Source organism: Neofelis nebulosa, chromosome 10, assembly GCF_028018385.1.
Source record: "Neofelis nebulosa isolate mNeoNeb1 chromosome 10, mNeoNeb1.pri, whole genome shotgun sequence".
In the NCBI taxonomy this organism is placed as follows: Eukaryota; Metazoa; Chordata; class Mammalia; order Carnivora; family Felidae; genus Neofelis; species Neofelis nebulosa.
In genome coordinates this window covers 10,814,588-10,834,509 of record NC_080791.1, presented here as the reverse complement: position 1 = coordinate 10,834,509, position 19,922 = coordinate 10,814,588, and the positions used below count along the sequence as shown (strand labels likewise).

General features: G+C 45.1%; 1 long non-coding RNA gene across 2 annotated transcripts in view; it reads right to left on the bottom strand.

Annotated features, from left to right (window-relative positions):
• Nucleotides 1-8,608: 8,608 nt before the first annotated feature.
• LOC131486802 (uncharacterized) overlaps nucleotides 8,609-19,922 on the bottom strand; it is a 377,105-nt gene continuing 365,791 nt past the window's right edge. For both annotated transcript variants that reach the window (XR_009249454.1, XR_009249455.1), the window contains exon 6: nucleotides 8,609-8,758. This is a non-coding gene — a long non-coding RNA (uncharacterized LOC131486802). The remainder of the gene's footprint in view (nucleotides 8,759-19,922) is intronic.

Below are 19,922 nucleotides of genomic sequence, written 5' to 3'. Positions count from 1 at the left end.
AAAATCAGGGAAAAGAAGCAATGCAGAGCGCCATGCATAAGTAATAATAAATAAGGAACAACTATAACACTGGGGCTAAAACCTTCCCTAACCGTAGCAGTGATGCTCAAATCATCAAAATCCTCCAAGATAAAGTAACAGGCCATGACTTACATATTTGTCTGGTTTTTATTTTATGTGCTGCACAGTCTAACTCCAACCTTTGACTCTGTAACCAGTCCTGGTTTGAGTTTGGGTTTGAACAGCTGCCCAGCCCATCAGTGCATCAGTGCATTTGAGCAATAACTCAGGCAAAGACATTGAAGAGCTCACAAGTCCTCAATAGACTAAAAGCAGAGAGAAATAAGATTCCATAGCAACAGTGTGTCACTCTAGATCATCATTGCTGTTTCATGAACAAAGTGAGGATTGAAATAGAACATATAGCAAGGAGTGGGACAGTTCGGCAGATATGATCAACTATTTTCTGGAAATCAGATCACTTTGGCTAGAGACACAACAATATGCTCATTTTTATTAGCTAAGCTGTTGAATTCTAAAGCTAGAAAAACTTGTCATTATTTATAACTTTCTCTTTCACCAAAAAAAAAGGTGGGGGGGGATTTTATTCCCTTCCCTTGTTCTTTGCATCCAGATACCAGTGCTGATGGAGACAGCCAGAATGAATTCAGAATGAGGGAAACCGAATACCGCCATTGAAAACCTTTGCTGATTTGATTAAGGTTTTCCTTATTATGATACGTATTCCAGCAGCCAAAAAGTAGCTAGTAAACATTCGGGGGACTGAGCTGGGGACATAGCTCATTGTGGGATTTGCTAATCATCCATTTTTGTTTACAAAATGAAAACGTACCTCAAGTGAGCTCTTGTCTACTTGAAAGCTTGCAGTAAGGAAGGACTACGTTGGCTCGGTAAGGATTCTGGCCACAAACACTGCTTCAAGTAAATGTAATCCGAGGTCTCAGAAACAACTTTCCAACATAAACAGCAAAGGGAAGCCTCTTGGAAACTACTTGATAAACTGTTTAATAACTGCTCATCTTAGAGTTGGCTCAAGATTGCTAATGTTGGAAATGATACAGCCTAAGATCAGAGCAAACATTTCCTGCAGTGTAGCTGGACATGAAGGTGGTTTCTTTCAGTCGTTCGTTCAGGAAGGACAAGGGGCAGCGGGAATCACATCTCACGCAAAAAGAGGAGGAGGAGTCATGTGTGCTCATATATTCAAGAGCTGTCAAAACGAAGACTCTGATTTTAAAATTCAGACTATCTCCCTCTTTTTTTTCCCCGTCTTGACAATAGACAGCTGTGTCCTTAAATGTGTTTCTTTCAGAGGAGTTTTGTTCTAGAGACACCTAAGACATGACAGACAAACACTGTTTCTGCTAATGTTTTCACCATAGGTGGCTCCAAGAAGGCAGCTCCGACCAGCAGAGCTCTTTCAAGCCTCCAAACAAACTTGTGTGAAAGTTCCCTCTCGGTTTGATCCCCGTAGCCCTGTCACCATGCTCTGGGGGATTCCTCCATCCATGGTAGCCCCTCTTGTACGGATTGACCAGAGTAACAGGTACTCCTATGCTGCTACTGCTTTTCAGCCAGTTCTATTTGACTTGATGCCTTGATGTCACTGTTGTGTAGATCATTTTGCCATTTTAGAAGCAGACTGAAATTTCAACAACAAACATTAATTGAGTACTTATAACTGAAGACGTAAAATGGATAGTTTTTAAATTATGTATCATCTTTATGCCATGGAGGAAGGGTGCAATTAATCTTCTTTACACACCCTAGGTATTATCTCATTTAATTTTCACAACAGCACTAGGAGGTAGGCTTTACCAATATTGTCTATATTCTACTGATTAAGAAACAAACAACCCTGACGTTCACAGAGAAATAACTTGCCCTCTGGTTTTTCACACAGCAAAGCAGTCTTTAAAAATATAAATTGTGGGGGTGCCTGGATGGCTCAGTCGGTTGAGCATCTGGCTTCAGCTCAGGTCATGATCACACAGTTTGTGGGTTCGAGCCCCGCATTGGGCTCTGTGTTGACAGCTTAGAGTCTGGAGCCTGCTTCGAATTCTGTGTCTCCCTCTCTCTCTGCTCCTCCCCTGCTTATGCTCTGTCTCTCTCTCTCCTTCAAAAAAAAAAAAAAAAATTAAAAAAATATAAATTGTGGGGGATGGCTGAGTGGCTCAGTCAGTTGAGCATCTGACTCTTGATTTTGGCTCAGGTCGTGATCTCAGGGTTGTGGGATCGAGCCCTGCGCCGGGCTCCACACTGAGCGTGGAACCTGCTTAAGATTCTGTCTCCCTCTTTCTTTGCATCTCTCCTGCTTGTGTGTGTTTGTTCTCTCTCTCTCTCTCAAAAAAAAAAAATACATATAAACTGGAACGCTTTCACCTGAGATGTAGTAATAGTGACTAGATTTACCTTGCCCGTTGGAAAGTTTAAAAACTGGACAGAATACATGAAATGATTATTTTTAAGACATTGGACATCAAGCAACGAAGCCCAGTGTATCTTGTGTAATAGGAAATAGAAGAAACAAAGTCTACAAGACTCCAGCTTACTCCCTTATTGCTTTCTATGTCAAGGCACAGGGACTCCCTGAGTTGAGTGGACACAGTGGAAAGTCCAGAGAGGCCAAAGGAGCCAGAGATCTTAGAACAAATTATGGGAAAAGAGAGAGTGTATGGCAGACACCTGTGGCCTCCTGTAAAGGGTCCCATCATGTCTTCAGCCAAGTACTGATCAGTTCATACATGGCGAGGAAATTGTCTGAGGCTGGGAAAAGCAGCACCAAAGCATTCGTACTGAGGGCACGATTACCGGAGATCACACGGGACCATGAATAGTTCCTTTTCCCACTAGCCAGAGTGGGAAACCTCATAATTATGGGGCATTGGGCAGGCTTTAAGAAGCATACTCAAAAGCACTTTCCCTCAGAATTAGAGCACAATTAGTCCTAGACAAAATGCTCCTCTGGCCTCTCTTAAGGAAGCTTAAAAGCCAGAAACCAAAGGATCAAGATGTTTCCACGTTACTTCATTGAACCTCAGTAGAAAGCTTAAGCATAGCTGCAAGAATACAAAAATATCTTGCACCCAACAAAACAAAATTCCCAACTATCATCCAATAAAAAATTAATAGTCATGCCAAAAAGCAAGAATATATGAACTCCTAATGAGAAGAAAATCACTATCATATCATCAGAGAAGTATTTCTGTTTAACTAGTCTTCCCCCCAAAATTTTTCTCTATTATTGCAACTTATTTATGTTAGTCATAGCGCTTACCAGAAGTTATAATTACACATTACTTATTTGTTTGCATGTTTAGGATCTGTCTCACCCAGTGGGCTGTGAGCAGACAACGTCCTATCACACTGGCCATGTCAGTGACACTGACTTCCCGTCAACTCCACGCTCCCATGTACACCTAACCCCAGCCTGACTACTGCCCATTCTGGTACAATCTTAACAACAAAAAGCATGTACAATCTTAAACAACAAGAAAAATCAACTTCTTTTCTTAATGTTTTATTTTCAAAATCAGAGCACAAATCAATAGCTTTGAAAGCCAAAGCTGAAAGTTGCAAGAGTTCTGCTTTGAGAAGGAGGAGAAGGAGGAGAAGGAGGAGGAGGAGGAGGAGGAGGAGGAGGAGGAGGAGGAGGATGAGAAGGAGGAGGAGGAAGAGGAGGAGGAGGAGGATGAGGAGGAGGAGGAGGAGGAGGATGAGGAGGAGGGGGAGGAGGAGGAAGGGGAGAAGGAGGAGAAGGAGGAGAAGGAGGAGAAGGAGAAGAGAAGAGAAGAGAAGGAGAAGGAGAAGGAGGAGGGGAGAAGGAGGAGGGGAGAAGGAGAAGGAGAAGGAGAAGGGGAGAAGGAGAAAGAGGAGGAGGAGGAGGAGGAGGAGGAAGAGGAGGAGGAGGGGGAGAAGGAGGAGGGGAGAAGGAGGAGGGGAGAAGGAGGAGGGGAGGAGGAGGAGGGGAGGAGGAGGAGGAGGGGGAAGAGGAGAAGGAGGGGAAGGAGGGGAAGGAGGGGAAGGAGGAGAAGGAGGAGAAGGAGGAGAAGGAGGAGAAGGAGGAGAAGGAGGAGAGAAGGAGGAGGGGAGAAGGAGGAGGAGAGAAGGAGAGAAGGAGAAGGAGGAGGAGGAGGAGGAGGAGGGGAAGGAGGAGGAGGAGAAGGAGGAGGGGAGAAGGAGGAGAAGGAGGAGGGGAGAAGGAGGAGAAGGAGGAGGGGAGAAGGAGAAGGAGGAGGAGGATGAGGAGGATGAGGAGGATGAGGAGGAGGAGGAGGAGGAGGATGAGAAGGAGGAGGAGGAGGAGGAGGAGGATGAGAAGGAGGAGGAGGAAGAGGAGGAGGAGGATGAGGAGGATGAGGAGGATGAGGAGGAGGGGGAGGAGGAGGAAGGGGAGAAGGAGGAGAAGGAGGAGAAGGAGGAGAAGGAGAAGAGAAGAGAAGAGAAGAGAAGGAGAAGGAGAAGGAGAAGGAGGAGGGGAGAAGGAGAAGGAGGAGGGGAGAAGGAGGAGGGGAGAAGGAGAAGGAGAAGGAGAAGGAGAAGGAGAGAAGGAGAAAGAGGAGGAGGAGGAGGAGGAGGAGGAGGAAGAGGAGGAGGAGGAGGAGGAGGAGGAGGAGGAGGAGGAGGGGAGAAGGAGGAGGGGAGAAGGAGGAGGGGAGAAGGAGGAGGGGAGAAGGAGGAGGGGAGAAGGAGGAGGGGAGGAGGAGGAGGAGGAGGGGGAGGAGGAGAAGGAGGGGAAGGAGGGGAAGGAGGGGAAGGAGGGGAAGGAGGAGAAGGAGGAGAAGGAGGAGAAGGAGGAGAAGGAGGAGAAGGAGGAGAAGGAGGAGAAGGAGGAGAGAAGGAGGAGGGGAGAAGGAGGAGGAGAGGAGGAGAGAAGGAGAAGGGGAAGGAGGAGGAGGGGAAGGAGGAGGAGGAGAAGGAGGAGGGGAGAAGGAGGAGGGGAGAAGGAGGAGAAGGAGGAGGGGAGAAGGAGAAGGAGGAGGAGGAGGAGGAGGAGGAGGAGGAGGAGGAGGAGGAGGAGAAAGAAGAGAAGGAGAAGGAGTAGAAGCAGCAGCAGCAGAAGAAGAATAAGCAGAAGCAGCAGCAGCCTATTTCTTCTTTGTATCAAGTGGTGCAGGGTTTACATACAGTAAAATGTATAAAGTTTAAGTTCTGAAAAATGTATACACTTGGGTAGCCAGCACTGCATTTAACAAAGAGAACATTTCTTTCACTCAGTAAGTTCCCTGGTGTCTCTGGTCCAGCATCTCCCTACTGCCTCCAAGCAGAGCCACCCACTCTTCTGACTTCTAACATAATAATATAGTTTGTGCTTGAGCTTTATATACATGGAATTACAGTCGATCCTTGAACAATGTGGGGGTTAGGGGTGTCAAATCCCCACACAAAAATCTACATGCAACTTTTGACTCCCCAAACACTTAACTACTAATAGCCTATTGACTGGAAGGCTTACTGATAACATAAACAGTGGATGAACACGTGTTTTGTATGGGTATTATATACGGTATTCTTACAATAAAGAAGGTCAGAGAAAAGAAAATATTATTAAGAAAATCGTAAGGAAGGGGCGCCTGGGTGGCTCAGTCGCTTAAGCATCCAACTTTGGCTCAGGTCATGATCTCATGGTTCGTGAGTTTGAGCCCCACATCGGGCTCTGTGCTGACAGCTCAGAGCCTGGAGCCTGCTTTAGATTCCTCTCTGCTCCTCCCCTGCTCACTCGCTTGCTCTCTCTCTCTCTCTCTTTCTCCAAAATTAAACAAACATTGAAAATTTTTTTGAAAAAAGGAAACCATAAGGAAAAGAAGTACACTTGCTGTACCGTGCTGTGTTTATTGAAAGATGTGTTCCATTGCACGGATACATCACAGTTTGTTTATCCTGTCCTCTGTTGATGGATACTTGGAACTTTCCTATTTTTTTTTTCTTAATGTTTTATTTATTTTTGAGAGAGGGAGACAGAGCCCGAGTGGGGGAGAGGCAGACAGAGAGGGAGACACAGAATCCGAAGCAGGCTCCAGGCTCCGAGCTGTCAGCACAGAGCCCGACGCGGGGCTCGAACCCACGAACCGTGAGATCAAGACCTGAGCTGAAGTCAAAGGTTTAACCGAATGAGCCACCCAGGTGCCCCTGAACTTTCCTATTTTTAGCTATTATGAATAAAGCTGCTATGAACATGATTGTACAAGAATTTTTGTGGATATGTATTTTCATTTCTCTTAAGTTAATACCTAGCAATTGGTGGGTCATAGGGTAGAAGTATGCTTAATTTTTAAGAGATTGCCAAGCTATATTCCAAAGTAGCTGACCCATTTCATACCCCTACCATCACTGTGTGAGAGTTCTAGGTGTTTACACCCTTACCTGACTTGGGATTATCAGCACTTTGGATTCTAGCCATTTTAAAGGATGTGAAATGGTATCTCATAGTGATTTTAATCTGTATTTACCTGATAACCAGTGGCATTCAGCATCTTTTTGTGAGCTTATTGGCCATTCATAGAACCTCTCTATCAAGTTACTATTCCAGGCTTTTGGCCATTTAAAAAAATTGGATCATTTGGCTTTGCATTGTTGAGTTGTAGGCGTTTTTCATAGATTCTGCAGATAGACCTTGGTGAAATATGCGTATCATGAATATCTTCTACTCTGTGGTCCATCTTTTATTTCAACAATATCTTTTGAGAACAGATTTTTAGTTTTGACAAAGTTCAATTTATCTAGTTAAGAAAAGGGGTCCTGACCATCAAAAAGTTGGGTCCTGAAGAGAATAGCATATAAAGTTTACGCCACACACAGTATTTCTGAAAAAATTCATGATGATGTAAGAGCTGGTTTTCCTTACTGCTCAGTTGGAGATTGAAAGTCCTTTCTGGGCTGAAGAGAAGTTTGGGGAATGGGAGAAAAAATCAAGACAAAAAGGGGGTCCTGCATCCCCTCCCCCCAGTAAATGATCCCTGCCTCAGTCAGGGTGTGGGGACTCCAGAGTGGACGAAACCTGCGTCTTGCTTTCCCAGGGATAACCCACAGAAGCAGAAAGCCATGTAGAAAGCCTCACAGAAAGGTAGCAATAGTGGGCAAGGGATACAGGTGGATGGGCCTGGGGCAGGCCCCAGGAGGTACTATCATTCTCAGGGAAGATGGGGAAACAGGTAACAGATATCTCTACACCCATGGGATAGAGGAATCCTAAGAGACAGTGGGCTAACTCTAAGTGGTCTGGATTTGGGATAAGGAAGACTCCAAGTAGTTATTCCTAGAGTCCAGAGACCATTGTGAAAGCATGCATACCAGGAGCGAAGCCCAGAACCTGAGGATGAGGACAAACTAAGGTGAAGTTCAACCCACTGAAGGCCCGTGTAGACAGCAAACCATTGTGAATGAGACCTCACTTCCCCCTGGAGTCCCCTGGAACTCAAAATACTTCCCAAGGGAGAGAGAAAGGAGAGGAACGAAAACTTGAACCAATTCTTCACCCAAAAGAGACTCTGTTTTAATCCAGAAGGAAGAGAGTTTTACCTTGAATTGGCAAGATTGTTTCCTATTGACAAAAGGATGTGAAGATTTGAGAAGCAAATTAAATTGAATTGTAGAGAAACAGTTTCATACATGCATGTCTAAGTTTTAGGAGTGAAATGACACCAAGGGTAATCATAAGGACTTCAGGGCAGGAACTGTTTCTGTGCTGTTTACCAAGGTTATATTATGGGTGTAGTATCGAGCCAAGCACATAGCAGGTGGTCAAGCACTAGCTTTGAGTGGATGAAAGAAAATGGCCCAACTATGGTAGAGTGAGGTTCCTGTGGCCTCAAATACCCCAGTTTTCTGGCTCTTATGCTTCCTCCTTCCTCACACAGTGAAGCCGAGGACAAATCAGCTGTGTACTTGGAACAGAGTAGCAATGGGAATAGACATTTTGTTTTCCCTTTGCTTATCAGTTGGTAAACCATTATTTCCTTAAACATGCCTTTACAAATGGAGAATTATTCTAGCTGCTAAACTCATCCCTGAATGCCATATCATATAAAAACAATTACTCCTGTATGGTTCAATATTCTTAACTCTTTACACAGTTTATGGCCACTGAAGTGTCCTCTAGGTGTTTAAAAAAGTCTTAAAAACGCACTTAGAGCAAAAGCAACACTCATTTGGTTATTTATTTATTAGTGGGTTTTTTTCTTTCCATTAGCAATGCCTGACATTCCATGTCTTGAGATGAATTCACAAGAGCAACAAAGATCCTATTTCTTAAAAACTTAAGGAAAATGGGCTATGAAAGAAACTTGTCCCCATTTGTTAGGGCTTTTTAAGGATACTGAGAACCTTCTGATGGTACTTTAGGGGAGAGAAACATGTAGTACTTAAGAGAATTGGCTTTGGAATTGGACTGCAACTTACACTGAGCTCTGCCCCTTACCAGTCATTGGAACTTGGGCAAGTTATGCAAGGTCTCAAAGCTTTAGGTAAGTCACTCCTGGGAAGTTTAGACTATTAAATGAGATTATAGGAGTTTAGCACAGGATCTGGCACTTATTAACCACACAATTTATCTTAGCTATTTTATCATTACCATCTTTACTTTGATTCACTGACATGAGGAAACTAGAACAAAGCACCATAACATACCTCTTTTCTTGATATCAGCAATGTCTGGACACAGATGTGGTGAGATTGTTAAGGAATTTCCTTGTGCCAGGTGTTAGGTTTTCAAAAACCAAAGTCACAGACCCAGGCACCTCTGTAAACACACATGAAAAAGATTCGGAGTAAAATCATCTCCAGGGAGCACAGTTTCATTGACAGCAATCTAAATGACACCTTAGGGTTTGGAAAAGAAGTTTAGGTTTCTCCTGGGGAATGTGAAAACAGGGACACAGAAAAACTTGGGTTGCACTGGTTTCTTTCTGCAACTGCTATTTGAAATTCACTAACGACCAGCTCAGATGTGCAGCAGGGTTTACAAAGAATGAGCTCCTGACTTCCCCCTTAATCTGCTAAGGGGCTGTGGGCTTTCGAAATCATTTTGAAAGGAGACACAAATTTAGGCCAGAACTTATTGGCTGACTGATGAACCTCCTGTAAATCTTCAAGCAAACAGAAGCTGATTTTGAATCCATTCAGAAAACATTCTTCATTTGATCCCCCTAAAACCTAAGTTATTTCAATATAATTCAATCGAAGTGAGGCAGCTGTCCCAGAAATCAGAAAAAGCCTCCTTGTTTCATGTTGGCTTAGTTGTTCTTCTGCTAAAGAAATGAACTTGAGACTGCGGACACCACATCCTGAGCCCCACTCGGGGACTTCACACAGGACAGCTAGGGCAGCATGGCTCCCAGACTGTGCTTTGGAGCCAAGCTTTGGAGCCAAGACGAAGAATCTGAACCAATAAAACAAAGGGTTGGAAGCAGGGGAGGGGACGGTGCTGACTTCTTTCTAGGGTAGAACACGGAGGGACGTGACCTCAGGAATATCAGGCCATCAAGATGAGGCTTCGGGGGACACTTGGGTGGCTCAGTCGGTTAAGCGTCCAACTTCAGCTCAGGTCATGATCTCATGGTTTGTGAGCTTGAGTCCCGTGTCAGGCTCTGTGCTGACACCTCACAGCCTGGAGCCTGGTTTGGATTCTGGGTCTCCCTCTCTCTCTGCCCCTCCCCCACTCATGATCTGTCTCTGTCTCAAAAATAAACAAACATTAAAAAAATACCCCAGAAAATGAGGCTTCAGAAACTGCCCAGGAAGTTGCACAAGGGAGGTGACCTTTAAGAAAATGACAGGACTATCTCAATTAGATGCTCTTCTTCCGCACAATTACTGCTAAACCTGTATTAGATCCACGTTCCCTGCATATGAGAAGCTGCTCCTGCGTCAGGGCGGACAACAGCCAAGGGGAAAATGACCATCCTTAGGTGAGCCTGAAGAGTCTAAGTGATGGACAGTGAGGGCATAAGAAGGGGGAGTGGCGTGAATAGGCAGTGGGGGCATTGTGGCTGGAGTGGGGAAGAGAGAAGGCCAGCTTCCTAGAAATGTGAGCAGTAACAGGGCCAAGAGAGAGCTTTCTTAGCCCAGCAGACAAGCTTGGAACGTGCCCCCATTTTCAGGTCTTTGTGTGGCTCCTAAGCACACTGAACTCAAGTCTGCAGTGTAGATACAGATTGCTGGAGGCTATTGTTTTTCCCAGATGTTCTTCCACTGAATAACAGTGCTCAGGTCCATAAGAGAACGTGTTCTAGAATGCTTATTATAATAATGTTTATAACAGGAGGGAGTTGGGCGGGTGGGTGGGGGGCAGGCATCCCTACTAGGAATGATTGCTCTGGATTACCACAGAGCGCTAAGAAGAAGCGGGCCAGAGGAACAGAGACGTGGTTAGCTCCAGAAGTCAGTCGTACTGTTGAGTAAAAAAGGCAGGAAACAGAACGAAAATGCCTTTTATGTACACCGAAAACATGCAGGAGAAACATCACAACATTCTTCCCGAGGGGACCTTAGAGCCAATCAAGATCCCTCTGTGGGGAGTGGGGGATGAGAGTGAGGGTTCAGGAAGGAGAGGCAAATAATCTCTCAGGGAAGGAGGGGAGAGCCTTGCGTGGTCTCCTCATGACGACTTGCTGCATACTTAACAGAAGGACTGACTCAGATCTGCACCTAATTAAACAGACCAAAGCAGGGAGTGAGAGGGAGCCAGCCGGGCTGAGGGCTGGGCAGATGCCCCAGGCAAGACGGGCGGCTGTGGAAAGGCCTCTCATTAGGCCTAGGGCTGCCCGGAAATAGAGCCAGTTTGACTGTCTCACCAAGAGGAATGGGGAAAGGGACAGGAGGTGAAGTCAGAGTGAGAGAGGAAGGTGCATGGCCTCCCTGGGCCAGGGCAAGAGACTCAGATTTTACTGAAAGTGCAATGGGAGGCCACTAAAACATTTTAAGCCAAGGGGTGGCATGCCTTCATTGACATTTCCGACAGATCATGGTGTCTGCTAAACAGAAGGGAGCAAGAATAAAACCGTTGATGAGGTACTGCAGCAGCCCCAGTGAGACTCGCTGGGGACCTGGACCAAGGCGGCGGCACACGTGGGGGCAAGTGTTGGGACACAGTGCACACAAGCACAACCATGCCTCCACACAAGGCAGACAAGAAGAGTCAGGTCCTTACAGGGCTCACATTCCTACTTTTCCACAGGGAATATAATCCAGGGTTTCTTCTCTGTGGGGCTTCTGCTGGAAAAACATGAACGCCCAGGATGCCATGGGCTTCCCCCAGCCGCACCCCCTCTGCCAGGCGCTCTGAGCTTGGTGTGCTCACAGGTGTTTGCCTCCTAGTCCCGGACTTTCCCCAACAATGGAGTCACATGGGTCTCCCTGACTATGTCTATGGTCAGGACGCACAAGAGTGGGACTCTGCAGGTTGGCGGCCTGAATGTGATTCACAGCCCTGCCATGCATTTACTAGCTGTGTGACCCTGGACAAGTTCCTTTGTGTCTCTGTGCCTCAGTTTCTTATGCATAAAATACAGATAATGATAGTACCTATTTCATACTTCGTTAATATGTATAAGACACCGGGAACAGCGCCTGGCATCAATACGTGTTCTATTAGAGTGTGCCACCATTGAGTACTGCAATTCTTACTAGTGGAGGGTGCCAGTTGCCTTCCCTGCTCCTGCGTCCAGTGACCGCAGCTCTTCCAGCAGAATATTTTCTGGGAAGTGTGAGCCTGGGATCCTGTTGTCCTGCCTCCCCCCTGCACCCTACCTATGCTCTGAACAACCAACTTGCTAAAAACTGAGGTCATGTTTTGACAAACTCCAAGTTACCTGCATAGCCCAGTGCTTTCCCCAGGAAACAAAAAGTGCTTATTGTAAACAAGACTGAGAATTCTAAAACTTTTCTGAAGTTATAAGGAATGTGTCATCTGCCCCTTCCAAGTATATTTTTATACTTCTCAGAAGACAGCTCAAGAAAAGCAGGCTTAATACTAATGTACAGTGGTATATTCCACGTCGCTGCTCAGGCCACCGGATACATTTACATAGGCTTTCCAAGGGGTGGCCACGGTTTCAGCCCACGAAGCACCCTACTTCACATTTACCAGGTACGACAGTCATTTATTACGCTTCTTTATCCCTCTCCTATTATTTTCCACCCAAGCTGATGCTTCCTGGCTGGACTCCCTGTGATTCTAGACAATCTCATTAAAGCACTCACAATAGGTTTGAATGACCTGTAGAATGAACCTTGGCCTCTCTCATTTATTTGCATTTTAAAAGGAAGTTTTTAATTTGAATAGACTTCCAATTTGTTGATTTGAGAGTGGAAAAAAAAAATGCACTTTCCAAATATCTCTGAAATAGGGCTAGGCTAGACCTCCCGGTACCATCTGGCATTCCGACCAGTACCTCTGCCCTCCCTCCAGCCCAGCACCTGCCGTGTCTCCTGAAGACTTCAAGCCCACACAAGGCCTGTATTGGATATTATCTGTGGTGGCCCCATATCCTCTTTGTCCACCTACTTCTCTAGCGATGTGATCTGCCAGGGCCGTGCCTTAGTTCCACACATACCTCTCGCTTTCTGCCCAGGCTTCCCGGATTCGGGACACCTGTAGGTGCAGCCTGGGAGGTGAGGGGCATTGGTACCCCAGGGGGGCAACCCCTGACCAGTGGAGGATGGAACCTATGGATAAATGCTGTTCTGTCTTTCCTGGTACCCGGAATCCTGGTGGGACAGAGTCCCTGTGGCCCATAGTTGTATCCAACTCAGAACTCACCCTTGAATCAGCTGCCCTTCCTCCTGTGTTTCTCTCTCCCGGGATCCCCCCTTCCTGTTTTCTTGGGCCACTTATCAAAAGAGACTCTGCTCTCAGGGCAACTGAGGCTAAAACAGTGCCAAAAGGTCTTCACCTGGCCACCTACTTTTGTGCTGTTCAGGGGAGGATTAATATGGTTACAGACTATGATTTATAAAGCGGAAATATGTCAGGGTATGTGCAAATAGTTAAGATAAATCCCATTGTTTGAGATTTAATGCAATGAATATTTATTGCAGTTTGCCCAGTGTCAGGTGCACAGCTAGGTCTCTGCCAACGACTCCTCCCAGAGACACGGAGATCCACCCTAGAAAGGAAAGGTAAGCAGATCTCCAGGGCAGGCAGCCACGCCGAGGCTGAGAGTGTGGATGCCAGAGACAGGCTGCCTATGTTCACTTCCTTATCCGTTGCTTTCTAGCAGGGTAAACTGTCTAATCTCACCAAGCTTCAGTTTCTTCCTCCATGAAATGTGGAAACCCTAGGGTCATTATGAAGCCTGAAAGAAATGTATGTGAAGGTGATATGATGCTGCTGACATGTAGCAGGTGCACAACCAATTCTAACTCTGCAGCAAGTTGCTGATTTCCACAGAATGTGTCACTGCCACGAGGGTGGTAGCTGTCAATGAGAGGAGATGGAGAGCAGGCACGTGGGGAGGGTGCTATCCCTCTGCCCAGCCTGGCTCCAGTTTTAATATGAGGAACATCAAAAGAACAATTCAGCCGAGAAAAAGGTAACCACGACTAATCACTTTTGACAGATGTTAAACTTTTGGCCACTTTCTTATTCAAGCAATTTATATCATGTTCCGTGCTCCTCAAGTATGGCATTATGTTTACACATTTAGATGACTTCTGTAGGATGACAAATGTGTTCTTGAATGTTGGAAATAACTTTAACTAAAAAATTTACATTCTCATACATTTTGTACCACACTTGGACTAGTTTTGTTTTAACAACACCTCCTTCTCTCTAATTATCCTAGTCAGTCAAAAGTTCCTTCTACCTTCCTTTTACAATATGTGGCTAATTCCAGGGTGTCTCTGGGAAATTTTCTATCAGCCATTTTGTTAGAGATGGTTAAGGAGAAGGGAGGAGCTCCTAAATGGAAGGGTGAAAAGGGATGGATGAGTAGTGGCAGAAAGGGGATTTTGAGGGGACTCAAGCAGGAGACCTGATATGTGCCTAGTGAGAAAGGAGATGTCTATCTGTAGGCTAGTGAAGCCATCTTGGACATGCTCTGTCCTTCCCCCCACCCCCATTCTCCTGGACACCTGCACCTGCTACCAGGTGCTTTGAACCACCCCCACCCCCCTTCATGCCCAGCCTTCTGTTCTTCCCTGAAAGGTTTCACATTGCACCAGCAAAACTGGAGGGCAGACGATCTTCCTTTGCTTCTGCTCACTTCCATTTCTGGACTTCTCTCCAACCTACTATTCTCCCCAGGCAACTGTGAAGATATTTTTGGCTAAGGAGGGCATTCCCAGCACTATGCCAGATGAACAGATGGTGGGTGGGCCAGAGGAATGGTGGGTGGTGGGGCTGGCATGAGGGGCATCTGGCGGTGTCCTTCTGGATTACAGAGAACTGGGAATCTTAAGAAGATCCCTTCCTTCCCAAAATCTGATTGGCTTTTTAAAGACTCCCAGTACCTCTGAAATAAACTAGAGAGTCGGTATAAGCAGATGATTCTCCTTCAGACGAATGGTTTGTTGTATCATTTGTAGGTATAAAAAGATTTATTAACTCATAATTTTATCAAGTAGTAATGTGTGAGTAAATGTTTTAATAAGGTCACTAATTCCATTATAGTATGTTGTGCTTAACAGCCTTTAAAGGTGAAATAAAATTATCAGCTCTTAGTTACTCTCCTCCAATTTTCTGTAGACTTAATGAGGGGTTTTCTGGAAGCCCACGACTCCCCACCTCCTTCCTGTCCCACTACCTCCACAGACCTTTGCTGCATTTAAGACAATATAAAGTGTAGTGCCTCAGAATTAACGTTCTGGGGTAAGAAAGATTAAAATTAGAATCCTAGCTCAACCACTTAGTACTTGTTTGACCTTGAAAGAGTTCCTTAACCCAGCTTAGCCTCAGGATGCTCATTTGTAAAATGGGATCATTACTGTACCTCACACAGTTCCCCCTAAAGAATGCATGGGATCACTAACGCATGGACAATACGAACAAAGTGCTTGGAAGGGGGTGTGAGCTAATAAATGTTAGTGACTATGTTAGTTGTATATTGCTGTGGGACACATTACCCCAACTCAATCTGCATATAACTAAGTTACATGCCTCTGCTACAAGGTCTCTCAGAAGGCTAGAGTCAAGGCATTGGCCAGGCTACAGTCTGATCTGAAGGTTTGACTGAGGGAGGATCTGCTTCCAAACTCACTTTTGTGGTTATTGGGAAGACTCGTAGCCTATGGGCTGGTGGACTAAGGACCTCAGCTCACCCCGGGCTGCTGGCTGGAGCACCTCTTCAGCTCCTTGTGATGTGGGCCTCTTCCTGTGTGGCTCAGACATGGCAGCTGGCTCCCATCAGAGTGAGCAAGCAAGAAGGCAAGAGAGGGCCCACAAGACAGAGGACACAGTCTTTTAGTAACCTAACCTCTGAAATGATATCCCATTACCTTTGCCATATTCTATTTCTTAGAAACAAGTTATTAGTCTTACACAGCATGTAAGGGCTTGCAGTCCAGGTACTTTTGTTTTTGTGGGTTCCTTCCCTGCTGCTCCCCCACTCCCTGTTTAGTCTAGTATACCCACACTTCTCACACTGTCCAGACATGCCAGAGTCTAAGAGCTTCCAAGTGGTTCTCCTGGGATTCATAATGATGTCTTAGGAGATTTGTGTCATTGAAAAAGATAATGGTGTCTGTTTTGATTCTTAACTTTTTAGAGAAAACCAACACATAAAATTACCTATTTTCCCTTTCAAATCAGAGCAGGAGGGCCTTTGAGCATGTAGCATGTGGGGTTTAAGAGTCAAAAAAGGTTGGGAGATGTCACCATGCATATTCATGCCTCCATGATTGCATGGCTGATGCCTCTCTGTTCTGCTTGGTGGATTCATACTCAGCCTTCAGTGTCAGACTTAGATGTCACTTTTTTGGGGCAAATATATATTCAAGACCCTCAGGACTTATCCCTTCTTCCCCATGTCTTCTGTTTCCCTATAGCATTTTGAATAACTCCCCCTTCGAGATCTTCTGTTATAGACAGTGCGTATACAAAGTATTCCACAAGATCCCAGGATTCCACATGGTGATGAAGATGGGTGTGGCAAGGGCTCACTTTCTTAAATGGGTGGTCTTTTCAGTTTGTGTCATCTTCCCTGTCCACAGCCCTTTCTATGGAGACCTTTTTTTGCTCTTGGACCTTGTTGCCCAAACCTTCCCTTCCTGTCCTGGAGATGACTCTTGTCTCAAGGGCAGCTCACCTCATTGCAGGAGTTCTGGACCTGCCTTATCAGAGAACATGCCCAAGTTCATAAGCCAGCAGGTGGTGGAGCTGGGATTCAAACCCTGGTGGTCTCACTACATGGCCTCGCTTCTACTCCCCACACTGTACAGTTCCAAACGCTGGAGGAAGGAGAACTCTTTAAAGCACCTTGTTTTAAGTCCTTTGGGTGCTGACAGTCAGGAGCTTCAAAGGCGTGAGAAAAACATGGGATTTTTCCATGCTTCAGAACTGTTTAAAAACCAACCCTGAGTCAAAAATGCTTCCCTAAGGAGCATTTGCCAGCAATTCTTACTGTCCCTGTCAATCATTCACAAAATCTCTATTTTTCTTGGCATTTTTGTGCAACAAGACATTTGCTAGTGTGACGTCACTTGGGTTTTTTGCCATCAGAAGTGCCCTCACACCTTGGGCTTACTACAGTTGATTGCACATTTGTATCTCAATTATAGATTGTGACTTTCCTGTATATTGAAGACTTTCTCTAATCCAAACAATAACAACAACAACAACAACACCCAGACAATTCAGAATGGAATTGGACCGCTGTCAGGTTTTTTCTGCCTGGCACAGCCTGCTTCTTTAGGGAATGGTACTTCTCCCATGTCAGGTGATCCTGGTGGGACTATCCTTTGAAGTACCTTAATCTAACCCCTCCTCCCCCCAATACACAAAGACCCATGCCCTTCTGTATGTCAACAGTTATAGAAGTGAGCACAAGACCTAAGCGAGGCCAATCAGAATTGCCTGGATTGATAAAAAGAAGTTGGGAAAAAGAAATTCCCTTGTTGTTCAGTTGGGAATAAATAAATCTGTTCCTGGGGAGACTTCTTCCCTGCCGGGTGGAGAGAGCCAGGCTGCTGAAAGAAGCCAACAGGGAAGCAGGTCTGAAGCCAGAGAGAGGGACAGAGACTTCATATACTGATTGAGCTCTTGAATCCAGTGTCTGATGCTAGACCCACCCTGCAATTCCCAGCCATGTATGCCAATACAGTACTTTTTATCCCCCAAACTAGTTATAATTGAGTCTTTATCATTTGACAGCCCAAAGTTGGGTTTTTAAAAATTGTTTAACATTTATTTATTTTGGGGAGAGAGAGAGAGACAGGCAGAGAGAGAGGGAGATATAGAATCTGAAGCAGGCTCCAGGCTCCGAGCTGTCAGCACAGAGCCCCACATGGGGCTTGAACCCACAAACTGCAAGATCATGACCTGAGCTGAAGTCAGATGCCGAACTGACTGAACCACCCAGGTGCCCCCAAAGTCAAGTTTAAGGTAGAGGTCAGGGATGGCAAATCAGATTCAACTAACATGCAAACAGCAGCAGTTGCCAGATAAAACACAAGGTTTTCCATTACATTTAAATTGCAGAAAACTACAAATACTATCTTGGTATAATAGTTTTAGTATACATATTTAGTTTAAGCATGTCCCAAACATTACATGGGATATACATATACTTAAAAAGTTGTATTTTTATTTGTTTAATAAATAGCAGTGGTGGTTGCTTGTAACACTGTGTTGAAGATTCTGAGGGCAAGTTTAGCCTCATTGGGAAAAAGTATGATTATTGATTAATGATGTCTGTTCCATGCGTGGAAATAGGGAGAAGTGGCATGGGTGCCATGAATATAGCATCCTTGGTTTATCCCAAGTGTTTAAACATGTTTTTTTTTTTTTTTCCTGCAGTCTTGGGCAATGCAATGGTGTTTTGTTTTTTTTTTTAATTTTTTTTTTCAACGTTTTTTAATTTATTTTTGGGACAGAGAGAGACAGAGCATGAACGGGGGAGGGGCAGAGAGAGAGGGAGACACAGAATCGGAAACAGGCTCCAGGCTCTGAGCCATCAGCCCAGAGCCTGACGCAGGGCTCGAACTCACGGACCGCGAGATCGTGACCTGGCTGAAGTCGGACGCTTAACCGACTGCGCCACCCAGGCGCCCCCAATGCAATGGTGTTTTAATAACAAGTAATAGTAGCCACGATTTACTAAGTCTCTTTAAGAGCCTTACATATGTCATCTAATCGAACCCTCATGACAATATTTTACTGGCTCTTTTTCACAACTGAGACTCAAGTTAAATTCACACAAACAGTAAATGGCAAAGCTGGGATTCAAACCTGTGTCTATCGTGCTCGCTTCGGCAGCACATATACAAACCTGTGTCTATCTGACACCAAAGCTCATGCTTTTTCCAATTCATCATTCTGCGGCAGGCAAATATTGTCCTAACAACATAGACGCAGAAGTCATCTTAAAATGCTATTTTACAAATTGCTACATAAACACTTATAAATCCAGTTCTTGGCCCAAAATGGTAAACTGTCCTTTCACGACAAAGAGCAGTGCTTCGACAACAAACTAGAGCCTCGTACGAGGCAGTGTTTTGGCAAACGGATTTCAACAGTTGACACCAGAGTAGTGCCAATTGTGAAAAGTGGCTTTAGGCTATAAATGACTATGTACAACCAGCATTATGACAAAGTGGGAGGGGATCTGTTTAATGTGTAGCAGGCGATGGCTAGGTGAGCCCCACATGAAATTTCAAGTTGACTATTTATGGGGCTGGAAGGCATATGTTCCTTGATTATTTGCATGAGCTGCTATGTACGAGAGCATTTGTGTTTTGGTAGATGAAGGGGGAAGAAAGCATTTTAGTGTGAATATATGTAGTTTTTTTTTTTTTTTAACTTTTCATGTATTCGTTGTTCAATGTTTTTTGAGCTAGGATATAAGATAAAGAGATGGTAGACAGGTAACAATGCAGGGGATAGGATGGCATGTAGTCCCTATTTTATCCCTTGGGTACAAAGCAGGAGAGATAGAAGCTGAAGGAAAATGGTGTGATATGGGCATAAGCAATGCTACACAGGCCTGGTGGAAAAGAGAGGCACGGTGCCCTGGAAGGCCATGATTTCTGCTGTGTGGGGCTACCCTGCACCTCTCTGGGACCTTGAGGACTGGAAGCTCGGGAACCACTTAGGGAACTAGCACCACTGGCCTGAACATCTTCATCCTCAGGAAAAGTCTAATTAGTCCTTGCAACGGCATGACTTCCTGAAGCCACTGCCTGTGCAGAGAATATTGACTGGGTGGGCCAGCAACAAGTGGCATGTGACAAGCTGACAGAGAAGTCCGTGAGCACATGATTCTTAGAAAGGAGGGCTTGAGGCTCATGGGAACAGGATGTCTTAAACTATTTGGGTTAATGAGACATCTTATGTGTCTACACACCAAGAAGGCCTGGGGGACACCAGTTTACAAGCATGAAGACTAACTAGAGAGAAAGGAGAGAATAAATAAAAAAAAGTTTGGACAAAAATAGAGGCTTTAATAACCTCAACAGACACAAGAGGATCTAAATGCTCGATGAAGGCAATTCCAACCAATAAAGGAAAGGAGAAATCTAAGAAGGAAAGCATAATTTCCTGTTTTTATCGGATCTTGGGGGGAATAACTGTCCTCATCTTCCTTGCATCTGTTTTGCAACCCATGCCTGACCTTGGTGGTTGTCTCTAATCCCAGGGACAGCTGGAGCTTTGTTACCAAGTATTAGGAATCTCTATCCCATGTCCCTTTCCTTTTGCCCCTTCTCATAGGATGGCTGTCACCTTTGGGGTGTTCTATTTTAAGACTGTG